The sequence below is a fragment of the Halichoerus grypus genome, chromosome 1, assembly GCF_964656455.1.
Source record: "Halichoerus grypus chromosome 1, mHalGry1.hap1.1, whole genome shotgun sequence".
Classification (NCBI taxonomy): Eukaryota; Metazoa; Chordata; class Mammalia; order Carnivora; family Phocidae; genus Halichoerus; species Halichoerus grypus.
The window spans coordinates 43,977,890-43,995,447 of NC_135712.1; the positions used below are offsets into that span (position 1 = coordinate 43,977,890).

At 34.7% G+C, this 17,558-nt stretch overlaps 1 non-coding gene across 1 annotated transcript; it reads right to left on the reverse strand.

Annotated features, from left to right (window-relative positions):
* Positions 1–201: 201 nt before the first annotated feature.
* LOC118523479 (U6 spliceosomal RNA) lies at positions 202–301 on the reverse strand. The gene has a single exon (XR_004911126.1). It is a non-coding gene; the product is annotated as a U6 spliceosomal RNA (small nuclear RNA).
* Positions 302–17,558: the final 17,257 nt, after the last annotated feature.

Sequence of the window (17,558 nt, forward strand, 5' to 3'; positions counted from 1 at the left end):
GGGAGTGAGAGAGGGAGAAGCAGGCTTCCCACTGAGCAGGGAGCCCAATGCGGGGCTCGATCCCAGGACCCTGAGATCATGACCCTAGCCGAAGGCAGACGCTTAACGACTGAGCCACCCAGGCACCCCGCTCACATCTATTTTTATAATAATGTTTAGTTTAAGGGAATGGAATTGGTGGGTTTTTTTTAAGGTATATACTTAATTGTAGAATACTTCATGAATTTGTGTGTCATCCTTGTGCAGGGGTCATGCTGATCTATATATCGTTCCAATTTTAGTGTATGTACTAAGTGAGCACTTGGTGTTTTTGACTAAAATAGGTTATGTAAAAATGTATCTAGCATACAAGTGGTTGCTCACAGTATATCTAAACTGGAAAACATCACTTAGACATCTAGAAATAAATTCATACCACTATTCTAACTGTGAAACTTTTAGGGAGAGGGTATATTTGAGAACCGTAAGAGAAGTAATCAGAGGGAAGAATATTTGTTTCATTAACAGAGCACAGGGCTGAGATATCATGTCTACTCAAAATATGGATGAATGTAAATGACTTGACTGGCCACTAAAAATAGTCTTAGCCATTCCAAAAGAGATGTGTTATATTTAAAGACCAGAGAAAAGCCAAAGAACTTTAACACAAATTGACAAAAGAACAAATGGGTACCAAATTTCTCTGGACTATTAAGTATGTGATTGAGAAATCATCATGGATCAAAATGTGATGCTGACAAAAATAACTGCAGAAGAAAAGCATATAGAATTAGAATACTTATTACTCAAATTATTATTGGCCAAAGGGGCTTAAGAAATTAACTTAGAATTCTGTGATATTTTTCAATGCCAGTACTATTGAAATATCCAGTTGCCTTTGTTGGAGGACATTCAAAGTAAGGAAAGCACCATGCTTGAAAATTTGAGTCTTATGAAAAGTTGATGGGTATTGATGATCATATAAAATAGAAAATATACAATATTTTTTTAATAAAGTGATCTCAATCTGATTTCTCTCATTAAGTAACATCCATATCGTAAGACCACCAGCTAACCATAACCACTACAGTTTATTGGCTACAGACTTTGTTTTAATTAAACTGTGCACCAATAATATGTCCTCCAATGTTTCTAACATTAAAACAAATGTGTTTTTATTAAAATAATGTAATCATAAACATTTACTCATTTCCCCTTTAGCATCTACTTTTGGTCGTATTATAAAATTTGAAGTTATATACATACACATACACAAAAGTGTTAGATAAAATATTTTAAACATTTAATGTATTCTTAAAGATAGAATCAAAGGTTCTAGGAAAGGTATATAAATATTACTATTAATGTTTCAGTCAAAACCTGAGAGAGAAAAATCTGTCTCTCTAAATATTCTCTAACAGTAAACTTTTCAAAGTTGTGAGGATAATATTTTAAGCAAGGAAACTCAAGGCCTTTAAAGAGTAGAGGAACTACAGAAAATGAATACAATGGCAGGAAAACGGTGGTATCAAAATGTTGATTGTTCCAAATGACCCCAAACAGTGACTTCAAACCCTGAGCTGTTGGGCAAAATCCCCAGCAATGAATGCTGTTCATTTCTGTGCTTTGTCATGCAGAGTAGAACTTACAGAATGCTACACAATATGTTTCTTTTTAAAAAATGAACTTAGACCACAAAGAATAAACATTGCTGATGACATATTTAAGAGAAAGTAAGGAATTCTGAAAATAGTAAGGGTACTTATCCAGAAAAGAGTTTTGATTTAACATATAAAGTGTCAGATTTGGGGGAGATTCAAGTAGAATCTTAACGTAAACATGGCTAGGTCATTCTCTTTACAGAAATCAGAACATCATAAGAATATTATTTTTTATGGCACTTTATTAGAACAATTTTAGTCCATGAGGTTAATTACAAATTTAGAATTTTTTAAAGGATGCATTTTTGTTTAATGGAATGTGATAACAGTTATAAAATAGATGTCTCTATTTTGCCATTGTCAATTATGGGTAATTATTTTTACCAGCTCTGTTGAAGTATACTTGACAAATAATAATTGCATATATTTAAGGTGTACAACTTGATGTTTTGATATACCTATACATTGTGAAATGATCACCACAAGCTAGCTAATTAACATATCCATCACCACACATGATTATGATTTTCTTCTCTTTTCTTTTTCTGTGGTAATTAAGGTCTACCTTCTTAGTAAAATTAAAGAATATGATACAGTACTGTCAACAATTGTCACATTGCTGTACATTAGATCTCCAGAATTTATTCACCCTGTGTAATTGAAACTGTACCTCTTTCCCAGCATCTGTATACCCTCACCCCCAACCCTCCATCCCACACCCCAGGCCCCCATCCACTCCTCCCATCCCACACCTCCCCCCTCCGCTAGCCCATGGCAATCATACTCTCTATGTCTCTGAATTAGACTATTTTTAATTCTACAAATAATTGAGATTATGCAGTATTTATCTTTATTTGGCTTATTTCACTTACAATGTTCTCTAGGTTCATCTGTGTAGTTGCACTTGTAACAGGATTTCCATTTCTTTGAAGGTTGCATAATTTCCACTATATATATGATATATATCATATATATATATCACATTTTCTTCATCCATTTTTCTGGTAGTGATATTTAGGTTATTTCCATATCTTGGCTATTGTGAATAAAACTGCAATTAAAATGATAGTATGGATATCTCTTTAAGACCTTGATTTCATTTGCTTTAGATATATACCCAGAAGTGGAATTTCTGGATCATTTGGTAGTCCTATCTTTTAATTTTTTTGAAGAACTTCCATACTGTTTTTCATAATGGCTGTACATTGCCACCAACAGTGTACAAGAGTTCCAAAAGCTCCAAATCCTTGGCAACACTTGTTATTTTTTGTCTTTTTGATAGTAACCATTCTAACAGTTGGGAGGTAAGATCTCATTGTGGTTTTGATCTGCTTCATTTATGAACAGATAACCAAGATTAAGTTGCATATATCACAAAAGGATAAAAATTTTAGTGGCAAATGATATTTTTAAGTTGCTTTAATAATGTCATTAATATCTCTTGACTGCATATAATAAAACATACTGCCAGAAAGAGACAAAATATCTTAAAGGGAAGACCTAAGGCCACAACCGAATACCACAATCAGAAAACAAAGAAAATCAATCCAAATTTATAAATATTTTTCTTACTAAAAAGAAAGACTATAAAGTTTGTAAGCCTTCTTAAATATTAACTTGGTTTTCATTTGTATTTCCCTGATGATGAGTGATGTTGAACATCTTTTCATGTGTCTGTTAGCCATCTAAATGTCTTCTTTGGAAAAGTGTCTATTTGTGTCTTCTGCCCATTTCTTAACTGGGTTATTTGATTTTTGGTTTTGAGTTTGATAAGTTCTGTATAGATTTTGGATACTAATCCTTTATCAGATATGTCATTTGCAAATATCTTCTCCCATTCCATAGGCTGCCTTTTAGCTTTGTTGTTTCCTTTGCTGTGCAGAAGATTTTATCTTGATGAAGTCCCAATAGTTCATTTTTGCTTTTGTTTCCCTTGCCTCTGGAGATGTTTCTACTAAGAAGTTGCTATAGCTGAGGTCAAAGAGGTTGTTGCTTTTGTTCTCCTCCAGGATTTTGATGGTTTCCTGTCTCACATTTAGGTCTTTCATCCATTTTGAACTTATTTTTTATGTATGGTGTAAGAAAGTCATCCAGTTTCATTCTTCTGCATGTTGCTGTCCAGTTTTCCCAACACTGTTTGTTGAAGAGACTGTCTTTTTTCCACTGAATATTCTTTCCTGCTTTGTCAAAGATTAGCTGCCCAAATAATTGTGGGTCCATTTTCAGATTTTCTATTCTGTTCCATTGATCTATGTGACTGTTTTTATGTCAGAACCATACTGTCTTTATGACTACAGCTTTGTGATATAACTCGAAATCCAGAATTGTGATGCCTCCACGATTTTTGTTTTTCTTTTTCAGGATTGCTTTGGCTATTTGGGGTCTTTTGTGGTTCCATAAAAATTTTAGGATTGTCGGGTTGCCTGGGTGGCTCAAATGGTTAAGAATCTGCCTTCAGCTTGGGTCATGATCCCAGGGTCCTGGGATCAAGCCCCTTATTGGGCTCCCTGCTCAGTGGGGAGTCTACTTCTCCCTCTGCCATATATCTTTGCTCATTCTCTCTTTCATTCTCTCTCAGATAAATAAATAAAATCTTTAAAAAAATTTAGGATTGTGAAAAATGCTGGCAGTATTTTGATAGGGATTACATTAAATGTGTAGATTACTTTGGGTAATATAGACATTTTAACAATGTTTGTTCTTCCAATCCATGAGCGTGGAATGTTTTTCCATTCCTTTTGTCCTCTTCAATTTCTTTCATAAGTTTTCTATAGTTTTCACTATAGAATTTAACACCTCTTAGGTTAGGTTTATTCCTAGGGGTCTTATTGTTTTTGGTCCAATTGTAAATGGAGTCGATTCCTTGATTTCTCTTTCTGCTGCTTCATTATTGGGGTATAGAAATGCAACAGATTTCTGTACATTGATTTTATATCCTGCAAATTTGTTGAATTTATGTATTACTTCTGGCAATTTTTTGGTGTAGTCCTTTGGGTTTTCTACATAGAGTAGTATCATGTCATCTACAAACAGTGAAAGTTTGACTTTTTCCTTACTGATTTTGATGCCTTTCATTTCTTTTGTTGTCTGATTACTGAGGCTAAGACTTCCAGTATTATGTTAAATAGTAATGGTGAGCATGGACATCCTTGTTTTGTTCCTAACCATAAGGGAAAGGCTCTCAGTTTTTACCTATTGAGGATGATATTAGCTATGGGCCTTTCATATTTTGCTTTTATGATGTTGAGGTATGTTTAATCTATCCCTACTTTGTTGAGGGTTCTTTTTTTTTTTTTAAGATTTTATTTATTTATTTGACAGAGAGATACACAGTGAGAGAGGGAACACAAGCAGGGGGAGTGGGAGAGGGAGAAGCAGGCTTCCCGCTGAGCAGGGAGCCAGATGCTAGGCTCAATCCCAGGACCCTGGGATCAGGGCCTGAGCTGAAGGCAGACGCTTAACAACTTAGCCACCCAGGTGCCCCTTTGTTGAGGGTTCTTATCAAGAAAGGATGCTGTATTTTGTCAAATGCTTTTTCTGCATCTATTGACAAGATCATATGGTTCTTTTTTTTTTTTTTTTTTTTTTTTTAAAGATTTTATTTATTTATTTGAGAGAGAGAATGAGAGAGAGAGAGCACATGAGAGGGGGTAGGGTCAGAGCGAGAAACAGACTCCCTGCTGAGCAGGGAGCCCAATGCGGGACTCGATCCTGGATCTCCAGGATCATGATCTGAGCCGAAGGCAGTCGCTTAACCAACTGAGCCACCCAGGCGCCCCAAGATCATATGGTTCTTATCCTTTCTTTTATTAATGGGGTGTGTCATGTTGATTGATTTGCAGATGTTGAGCCACCACTGCAACCCAGGAATAAATCCCATTAGATCATGGCGAATAATTCTTTTAATGTATTGTTGAATTCAACTTGCTAGTATCTTTTTGAGAATTTTTGCATCCATGCTCATCAGGGATATTGGCCTGTAATTCTCCTTTTTAGTGGGATCTTTGTCTGGTTTTAGAATCAAGATAAAGTTAGCCATGTAGAATGAATTTGGAAGTTTTCCTTCTTTTTCTATTTTGGAACAGTTTGAGAATAATTGGTATTAACTCTTTAAATGTCTGGTAGAATTTGGGAAGCCAACTGGCCTTCGATTTTTGTTGGGAGATTTTTCATTACTGATTTAATTTCTTTGCTGGTTATCAGTCTGTTCAAATTTTCTATTTCTTCCTGTTTCAGTTTTGGTGGTTTGTATGTTTCTAGGAATTTATCCATTTCTTCCAGTTTGCCCAGTTTGTTAGCATATATTTTTTTGTAATATTCTCCTATAATTATTTGTATTTCTGTGGTGTTGGTTGTGATCGCTCCTCTTTCATTTGTGATTTTATTTATTTGGGTCCTTTCTCTTTTCTTGTTCATAAGTCTGGCTAGAAGTTTATCAATTTTATGAACTCTTTCAAAGAACCAGATCTTAGTTTTGTTGATCTGTTCTACTGGGTTTTGTTTGTTTGTTTGTTTGTTTCTATATAATTTATTTCTTCTTTAATCTTTATTATTTCCCTTCTTCTGCTGGCTTTAGGCTTTATTTGCTATTCCTTTTCTAGTTCCTTTAGGTATAAGGTTAGGTTGTATATTTGAGACTTTTCTTACTTCTTGAGGTAGGCCTGTACTGCAATATACTTCCTTCTTAGGACTGCCTTTCCTGCATCCCAAAGGTTTTGGACTGTCATGTGTTCATTTTTATTTGCTTCCATGTACTTTTTAATTTCTTCATTAATACCTGGTTAACTCATTCACTGTTTAGTAGGATGTTCTTTAACTTCCATGTATTTGTGGTCTTACCAAATTTTTTCTTGTGGTTGATTTCTAGTTTCATAGTGCTATGTTTTGAAAATATGCATGATATGATCTCTATCTTTTTGTACTTGTTGAGGGCTGATTTGTGACCCAGTATGGGTTCTATTCTGGTGAATGTTCCATGTGCACTCAAGAAGAATGTGTATTCTGCTGCTTTAGGATGAAATGTTCTGACTATATCTGTTAAGTCCATCTGGTCCAGTGTGCCATTTGAAGCCATTGTTTACTTGTTGATTTTCTGCTTAGATGATCTATTGCTGTAAGTGGAGTGTTAAAGTTCCCTACTATTATTGTATTATTATCAATGAATTTATTTATGTTTGTTATTAATTGATTTATATATTTTGGTCCTCCCAATTTGGGGGCATAAATATTTATAATTATTAGATCTTCTTCATGGATAGACTCCTTAATTATGATATAGTGCCCTTCTTCATCTCTTGTTGCAGTCTTTAGTTCAAAATCCAGTTTGTCCAAAAGAAGTATGGCTACTCTGGCTTTCTTTTGGCATCTGTTAGCATGATAGATTATTCTCCATCCATTCACTTTCAATCTGCTGATGTACGTCTTTAGGTCTGAAATGAGTCTCCTGTATGCCGCATATCAATGGATCTTGTTTTTCCCTTTTCTATTCTGATACCCTATGTCTTTTGATTGGAGCACTGAATCCATTTACAGAGTGATTATTTAAACATGTGAACTTAGTGCTATTGTGTTACCTGTAAGGTTGGTGTTTCTGGTGATGTTCTTTGTTCCTTTCTAGTCTTTGTTGCTTTTGGTCTTTTTTTCACACTCAAAGAGTTCCCCTTAATGTTTCTTGCAGGGATGGCTCAGTGGTCACTAACTTCTTTAGTTTTTGTTTGTCTGGGAAACTCTATCTCTTCTTCCATTCTGAATGACAGCTTTGCTGGATTAAGTATTCTTGGCTGCATATTTTTCACATTCAGCACGTTGAATATATCTTGCCATTCTCTTCTGGTCTGCCAAGTTTCTGTGGACAGATCTGCTGCAAATCTTATCTGTTTCCCTTGTAGGTTAAGGACTTTCCCTTACTGCTTTCATTCTTTCCTTCTCTGTGTACTTTGTGAATTTGATTATGATATGTCTTGGTAATGGCCAGCTTTTGTTGAATTTAATGGGAGTTCTCTGTGATTCTTGGATTTTGATGCCTGTATCCTTCCCCAGATTAGGGAAGTTTTCAGCTATAATTTGCTCAAAAAAAAAAAAAAAATCCTTCTGCCCCTTTTTATATCTCTTCATCTTCTGGGACTCCTATGATATGGATGTTATTATATTTTAATAAGTCACTGGGTTCCCTAAATCTTCCTTTGTGATCCATTGGCTTTGTTTCCCTCTTCTTTTCAGCTTCATTATTTTCCATAATTTTATCTTCTATATCACTGATTTGTTCCTCTGATTCATCCGTCTTCATTGTTATGGCATCCATTTAAGTTTCCATCTTGGAGGTAGCATTTCTAATTTTGGCCTGACTAGATTTTAGCTCTTTTATCTCTGCAGTAAGGGATTCTCTAGTGTCTTCTATGCTTTTCTCAAGTCCAGCTAGTATCCTTATAATTGTTTGAAAATCTAGTTTAGACACTTACTTATATCTGTATTGATTAAATCCCTGGCCATCAATTCTTCTTCTTCTTTCTTTTGGGGTGAATTCTTCCATCTTGTCATTTTGGAGGTCAAAAAAAGAGAAATGAGCAAAATAAAATAAAATTCAAATTTAAAAATTAAAAAAAAAAAAAAAAGGAAGCCAGATCCTAGGTGTGTTCTGATCTTCTTGTTAGGAGAAGCTTGATAGAAAAAGAAAACAAATAAAATTAAAAATTTAAAAAAAAGAATAAAAAATAAAATATTAAAAGATTGCTTTCTGTATCCAAAAACAAAAACAAAAATTAAAAAAATCAAACAAGCAAACAAACAAACCCAAAGGAAGCCAGGTCCTGTTTTCCTTAGAGCTCAAGTTTTGCAGCACTCTATGATCAGTAGACTTGGTGCCTGCAAGGGGTTTGTGTTTGTCTTCTGGGGGGAGGGGCCTGTTGCTTCAATTTTCAAGGTGAACTTGCCCTAGTGGAGATGCATCTGCAGGGTGTATGGGGCAGGGCTTGGTGTGGTGGCTCCGTTCTCCACTTGGTGCTGTTTAGCTCACTGAGTTCAATCAGTGCTGGTGGGCAAGGGATGAAAATGGCCTCTCTCAGCTCTCTTGCCTCTGGAGCAGAAAGTTAGTGACTGCCACTCTTCAGGCAGCCCTCACAGACATGCAAACTATCACCCCTCCTGTGTCCCCAGCTTCCGTCAGATCCTGGCCTTCACCCTGTCCTTGACCAAGCTGTCTGCCTGCCAGGCAGTGCAGCACTCCTGTGCTTTATCCCAGGCACAGCTGTGTTTCAAAACCCCACACTTCAGAGAGCCCTATGGTGAGACACACGCTGATCCCCTGGGGGAGGGTCTCACTGTGCTGTGGCCAGTGCCAGTTTCTCCCAGAAAACAGTTGTGCAACCACACAGCAGTTACAAGTTTATGGTAAATCATAACATACACCCGGTGCCAGGGTTTGCTGCCCTCAGCCTGCATCTTTGTTCCAATACTGGTGAATGGGGTATCTCAATGGTGTCTGCAGGGTCTTTTGCCCACATAGGTGCCATATCACCTATACCAAATGCACTCAAAACAAGGGAACTGCTTCTCCCCTTGCAACCCAGGGAATCCTCAGACTGTGTTGCCTGCTTCCCCGGCTCTGCTCTGCTTTCCTGCCAGAGCACTGCCAGGCCTGACCCTGGCTATGGCGCTGACCTCCAAAACTTTAGACTCTGTGCTCCACTGTTTAGAAAAACTTAGCTGTTTTGAAACCGTCTCCTTTTTCCTCCTCAATGGTTTTGGGGCACAGTTTCCTTATGGAGTCCCCTATGTGTGTTTTCACTCTTTTTCTCTCTCATTTTCTCTTGCTACTCCCTCCACTATTAGAGCTACCTCCCCTCGGCAGTACCCATAGCTCTTTTCTTCCACAGATCAACTCTTCACAGTTCCTACCTTCCGTGGGTCATTTTTGCTGTTTGTAGACATGCAGCTTTGTTCTTTAAGACTTCTGAATGATTTCTTGGGTGTTCAGAATGATTTGATATTTATTCAGTTATGTTCAAGGGAAGAAGCAAACTTAGGGTCACCCTCTCCTATATTCAATTTCAATATTTACATTCATTGTATATATGGTGATCATCTAGAAAATTAAAGGTGGAATTAAACTACTATACTAAACCACTTTATTTTATAAAAACATAAAACCTTACCTTCTGACCATCATGGGAGGTGGAAAAAGAAAGAAAAATGGAAAACAACATGAATCCCCATGGAAAAAAAAAAAAAAAAAAACCCAAGGGTAAGTTTGATTTTTCTGCCTCTTTCTTTTTTCCACTAAATTTCCACTCCTCTGGCCCATTTTGAATAGATTTTTTTCTGTAATATCAGTAGACAGGAAGTTACAAAATGAGAGAACAAAAAATAAAACCCTACACTTACAATGTCAAAGATTTTAAGTAATATATTCTCTTTTAGGCTACAGAAGAATCTAAATTAAAAGGAGTTAACTCACATATGACAAGATAAGAAAGTTGTATGATTTTCAAAGGAATGAATACACTGTTCTCCAATCAAGCAATTCTAATGCATATATTCTTCTTAAATTGCAAATTAACAGATTAAAAATTACCTTGGAAATTCCCACTTTTAGAAGTTTTGAACTTTATTTTCTTATTCAACATTGCCTACAAATATCCATAATTTGCTTCTGGCCAATGTTACATGCACTTACAATGGTTTTCAGTCCAAAATGCATATAAAAATCATGTATATTAATATACTTAAAGCTCTATTAGCAAAACAGTAATAAACCTTAGAATGGATAAAATGGAAAAAACAAATTTTTATAAGTGGTTTTCTTTGGGTGATTATAATTTAATATGGATTATTTTTAAATGTTTTATACTGAGCATTTTGTATTCACTTTAGATATATCATTCTTAAATTGTGTGAAGGCTCTCTTTTAACATGATTGACAATATAATTGTAAAGTATACATATCTACTGCTTTACACAAATGACAGAAATTTAAATTTTTTGCAATTAACAAATGTTATTATCTTATTCATTTCAAAAAAGTAAAAAGATATTATAACATTATGGAATATTTTCATATCTATGGTGCATTTTCCAATGTTTAGAAGAAAAGAAAATAAGGTAAAGAATATTTTTTAAAGAAGTCATTGAATAAGAGGTCATCCAGCTTACAAATTAGCATCTGAAGCTTCATCACAATTTACAGGTAGGGACTGTTGGGGAAATGCAACTAAAAACAAAATCTCTTCTCAATCCAGAAAACCTCTCTGCAAACAGAGACAAAAGAAAGTTTTCTTACTGAAAAAGCATTAAACCAGAATGTCATGCACATCAAAGCAGCCCACTAAAGAGGTTGCAAAGTAAGACAAAATCTCCTTTTATATAGCCAAGCAAATACAACCTGTTATGTACAAGTTCTCATGATAAACAAGTGATCCCCAAGTAAGAGAGCTTGACAGCACAATTTGTTACACATAGTACATCCTAAATTTCCTTGGCAATTGGGATGTCCCTCTGTGTAGCTAATTGGCTTTATCCAAAGGAAAAATAAACTCCTTATATCTTCATAACAAGAGGTAGTTTTGTAATGTGGAGAAAATCCCTGTGGGAGTTAGGCTCCTAGAATCCACAGAAACTGGAAAAGAGGGGGACTATCATCGTTGATGATTACAGTTCAAAGACATGGTTCCCAGGTCCTTGAAAAAGCCATTTCTGATTCATAAAGTTGTTAAGAGGCTTATTTAGTTTTTAAAAAAGATTTACATACATTTCAAGCAGAGAGAGAGCTTACAATTAGGCATTTTCTAAAGTAAATGCTCCAAAAACAGGGAGCAGAACTAGTCTTTTCCCTTATTTTCAACAGGGGAAATTTTTTTATTTGTACATATCCTTACAAGACTACCTATCCAGACTTTTCACAAGCATTAACTAACATGAAGTCCCATGACAACAAACACCTAATTTGCTAGTTGTCAGCTCTGTTATTTTTATCTATACTTTTGCTTATACCATTCATATTTTCTATAGTGCTTGCTACTTTTAATAACACATAAATCTTTTCTAATGGACTGTTATTAAAAAGGGAGAGAGATAACATGTGTTGGTGAGGATATAAAGATATTGGAACCCCTGTACACTGTGGGTGGTGATGTAGAATAGCACAGCTACTATGGAAAATAGTACGGATGTTCCTCAAAAGATTAAAAATAGAACTACTACTACATGATCCAGCAATCCCACTTCTGGGTACATATTCAAAACAGTTGCAATCAGGATCTCAAAGAAATGTCTGCAGCCCCATGTTCTTTGCAGCATTATTCACAATAACCAAGATATTGAAACATCTTGAATTTCCATGGACAGATGAATGGATAAGAAAAATGTGATGAATACATACAAGGAAATGTTATTCAGCCTTAAAAAAGAAGGCAATCCTGCCACTTGTATCAACATGGATGAAACTGGAGAACATTTTGCTAAGTGGAATAAACCACTTTCAGAAGGATAGAAACTGTATGATCTCCCTTATATGTGGAATCGAAAATAGTCAAAGCCCTAAATGCAGAGAGTAGAATGGTGATTGCTAGGAGCTGAAGGAAGGTGGAGGGAAACGGAGTTGTTCAATCAGAATAAAGTTTCAGTTATGCAAGATGAAGACATTCTAGAGATCTACTGCACAACATAATGGTTATAGTTAACAACACAATATTGCGCACTTAAAATTTTGTTAAGCAGGTGTCACGTTAAGCATTCTTACCACATATAAAAACAAGAGACATGAGGAATCTTTTTGGAAGTGATGGGTATGTTTATTACCTTGATAGTAGTAATAGTATCACTGGTGTGTGCATATTTCCAAACTCATCAAATTATATACGTTAAACAGGTGCAGTTTTCTGTATATCAATTATACCTCAGTAAAGCTGATTTTAAAAAAAGAAAAATTACTTAATTCTGCATTTTTCACAATTTTCTAAAAGAACATTAGGCAAGGACCATATGAGCTCTCTATTAAACTTTTATTTTTCAGAACTCTTTTTTTTCAAGAACAATCAGAACAATACATTTTAAGATTATTAACATTTATATACGACCGTTAATACAATATTTGGGCTGCAATCATAGTTATATTAACTGTCTTTGGAAATAGTATTATTTCCTTGTTATTCTGTTTTAAGTCAATTTGGATCCTAAATAATTTCACATTTTTACTTGTGATTTGTCATTAAAATTTGTTCCTAGTACATCATACTTGTTAGAAATAATGATCCTTTTTGAAAACGTACTGCTTGAATATAGGTGTGCATACATTATTAAATTATGCATTCTAATTAAAATCACCTATTGAATAAACTTCTTTATATCATCACTAATATTTAAAAATGTAACGCAGAAGTGATTTCATATTGACTCCAATAACATCAATATTATATTTCTTTTTTTTTTTTTCAATATTATATTTCAAAAGAAAGATTAAGTAACTCTTTTCAGCATCACTGAGGCATAAGGAAATCCTCTACAAGTTAAAGAAAATATTAGCAAATGATTACATGAGTTAAGCCATTTAAAAGTGGTACTAGTATTATAAAAATAGCTATCTATGTTAATTTAATAAAACTTACCAACAACTACATTTTAATTAATAAATTCCACCTGCTTTCCCCAACTTTTAGTTAAAGTATTTATATATATATGTGATTTTAATTAGCTTAATGTTGATATAATTAGACTAGCACACATATACTGTATAAATTTAAACTCAAATTTTAATAATGAAAGCTATTGTATTTTAAATTATTTCAGGAGTGATGAAACTTATAATATCCTACATATCAAATGCCTACTTTTCTCTAGGTTCTATGCTTTATTAACAGTTACTCATTAAATACTATTAATGCATGTAAAATGAGCATTATTACTACTCTACAGATTAGATGCAGATAAAAAGCTTGTTTTCCTTGTCATTATTAACCCAGATACATACGAGCAAGGTCATTCACATAAATTTCTTTTAGACACTAGAGAAATGCTGGCAGATATTGGAAAGTTGAATATAGTTGTGTTTTTTTCAGAGTTCATTATTAACTATGTTCAGAGACCACGATTTGATGTAATTTTGGCTAGAGCCCTAGTAGTGTATCATGGAGCTTGGAGTTGACCTTATCAAAAATCTCTCAGTCACAGTTCAAAACTATAGAAAGTATATTCAACTTGAAGGTGATATAAACTGTTCAGAGGGATGCCTGGGTGACTCAGTAGGTTAAGCATCTGCCTTTGGCTCAGGCCATGATCCCTGGTCCTGGGATGGGGTCTTGCATGGGTCTCCTTGCTTAGCAGGGAGCCTGTTTCTCCCTCTGCCTGCCGCTCCCCCTGCTTGTGCTCTCTCTTTCTCTGACAAATGAATAAATAAAATCTCAAAAAAAAAGAACTGTTCAGAGATGAAATATCAAGTGAATATTTGCAACATTATTCACAAATATATAATATATATATAAATACTATAAGCACATTAAAGTAAACAGCCTCAATCAGCAGAATGAAGAATAATTGTGATAAATATGAAATATTCTATTTAGTGAAAAAGCAGCCGTACACCATGCAAAGCATGAAAGATATCTAAATTAACAGCAGTTCATATCAACTTCAGCAGGGAATCCTTGATCGGACCAAAATTAATGGAAGCAGAAACTGAAGAAGAGAGCAGCTAATGAATCCGTTGTGTTCCTTGGTTGTCAGCAGCACTTGGAGACTTAAGTTCCACAAAGCAAATTTTGAGCAGAGTATTAAAAAATGACAGGCCACACAGAGAAGTTGGGCTAAAATTTGCAAAGGTAAGGAAATCTGATAAAGGAGACCACTTAAAGAAGCTTGGTTTAGTCTCGAGAAAATGAACAATTAAAGGATTATAATGGCTTTCAAATACATGGAAGTTTAGAATGGGCTTAAAAAGTGCACGTGACTACAACAAATGGGTACAAATAAGAGATAGGTGGATTGTGATTCATTGCATAATCATATGATTGCATAATGCATATGATTCATCATGTAATTCTACCAGTAGTTGAGTCTCCATAAGACAATAAGCTAGCATTTCTCCATAAAGATCTTGCAACTTCTAGAACATGGTAGTAAATCTCTTGTAAATAAAAGTAGAAGATTTTTTCTCAATTACTTTATACAGACCTGTAGATGGTAGGTCTTTGGGACTAATAGCACTTTGCATATATTTCTCAGACTTTCCATTTTGTTTCCAGCAATACAAAGGGCAATTGGAAAAACCTACAAAAAAGCTATTTTTCATATTGTATTGGTATATATTTCACATTTTCCATATTTTGTTTTAGCAAAAATATTAAGATTTAAATATATTAATTATACTTCAATAAAGCTGTTTTAAAAAAAGAAAAAAATTAAATAGTCTGGATAGTCTAGGCCCAAAGTAGATGTTATTTTTCTTACAAATTGAATGAAATGTGACTTTATGATCGTATTGTAAATCTCTACATGGGAGAATATAAAATCTGTGATATATGTGTATGGGTGTGTATATGTGTAGTGTATACTCTTAGATCGTAAAATTGTCCTTGGTAACTGGTTGATAATAACAAACTGCCTGCCTCAGGAATGTTACAACCAGCTATTCTATTTTCCTATGGTACAATGTCAGTGTTACTTGTAAACAGCTTGTAAACAGCTTCCAAGGGGAGAGGCTTGTTTCTATTGTAAATTCCCTTGGCGCTGACAAAAGAATGCAACAAGGGATGAGAAAATTCTCTTCATTTTGTATCTTTCTTGATAGTCCAAGAAAATGATGGGTCATACTGGTCAGAAAATTGAATAAGATGGGGGTAAGGGAACACCATCAGTTGCAATTCTAACTGCTACTTTCTAAAATCGTACTGAAACACACACTGCACGTGAAAGTTCTTTCTTTTCTGTTTGTAATCCTTTTTACCTACTATGAGAAGTGTGCACAAAGATAGAGGTATGGAATTGTTTAAGAAAATCTCTAACATAATAACTTAATATGTTTTCCTCTAAGAAAGAACAAAGCAGTTGTTATGAAATTATGATTAGGTTTTTATAAGCTTTCCATTAGTGTGAATCAGGGATAAGTTATTGGTTAACAGGACCTCAAAGAAATTTAGTTTGGTTTTTCCTCAAAGAAGTGTAAAATATTTGGCCCTGTGTCTTCTATTAATCTAAATGGGCAATGAAGGAAATAATCCAATGAATAACAAGCCTCTGATTCTGATGTAACAGCCTTGAGGTAGAAAGAACAATTAAGAGTAGTCTTCCATCTAATTAGAAATAGACCTGGATGGGTAATAGAGCCCTTACAAACAGATTAATAACACAGGGGTTATAGGGGTGCTCTATTCTTTTTGTTAGATGATGATGTGAGACCAAAGTCAGACCTGGTGATATTTCCTGCAAAATTAAGGCAGATAATTAAAAAACAGGTGTACAGTATTGCTAAGTCATAATCCCAAAGGATCATTAACAAACTAACTGTCGCAAGGACTGTTTCAGTGTCATTAACTATCATTCTTAATATAATCAATGCATTATTATAAACAAAGTACTGGAGTTTACATTTATTCTTGTGGAGTGCAATCTTACTATTTGAATTGATCTTTTCCTTATGTTTGAGAATAGTTTTTGTTTGCTGTGCTTTTGTTTTATGTTTTTTTTTTTCTTATGTTGTCACAAAAAGTGTTTGTACCTAACCCAGATGCATCTGTTTGGTGCCATTTGTGAATCTTATTGCCATATAGCCTATGTCTTTGTAAAAATCATTAATATAAATATTGAATAAGATCATCTCCAGAACATATGGCTAGAAACTTTCATCATAATAGATATTGAATCCAATCATTTAAGCTTTGGTTATAGTAGCTTAATAAGATATAAAGCTATGAAATCATATTATCACATAATGCATAGTTTTTTTTTACAGAGATAGTGCAAGTGGGGGAGGGACAGAGAGAGAGGGAAAGAGAGAATCCTAAGCAGGTTCCAAGCCCAGCATGGAGCCTGACCCAGGGCTCAATCCAATGGCCCTGAGATCATGACCTGATGATCATGACCCTTGTTTCATACACACACATATATACCTCACCACCGGGACCACCACCACAAAAAAAAGATAAAAAAAAATAAAACTAGATCTTGTCATTGAAGTCCCATATTTCTTTTTTTTTTCTGTTTTAAAGATTTTATTTATTTGACAGAGAGAGAGAGAGAGCACAAGAAGGGGGGAGCAGCAGGCATAGGGAGAAGCAGACCTCCCGCTGAGCAGGGAGCCCTATGCGGAGCTCGATCCCAGGACCCTGAGATCATTTCCTGAGCCAAAGGCAGACGCTTAACTGAGCCACCCAGGCACCCCTGAAGTCTCATATTTCTAAGAATGCTATCTCTATTACAAGATTCAATAAACTATTTGAAACTCAACATAAAGAATTTGTCTTTGTTGTTATATATAATCTCTCAACTTGAGGCTAGTGGGAGAGGAGAGAGAATTCACAGTTGCATGAGGGATAGAGAAAGAACAATCAGTAAGAAAATTAACTGGGCAAATACAGTACTATTATTTGCTCAAAATCTTATTTACTATATCTGTAGAGCTAGAGTGCAGAAAATAGAGGCTAGTTGCAAAAGATAACACTGGTAAGTTGATCTATGTCATAAAGTGTCTTGTGAAGTAACATAAAGTATTCTAGCTTTACTATGAGCATTGTTAGAAACTATGTATTTTAGATAAAGCAATGAGATTTATGTTAGACAAATACCATTCTTTCTTCATATGGGGTATGTAATCACAGGACAATAAGAAACAACTATGATGCTTAATTCAGATTATTAAAACTATAAAACTATGATACTCAGTGATTCAAGAGTATGATGATTATTTTCTGTACTAGTTAGAGTGTGTGGCAATGG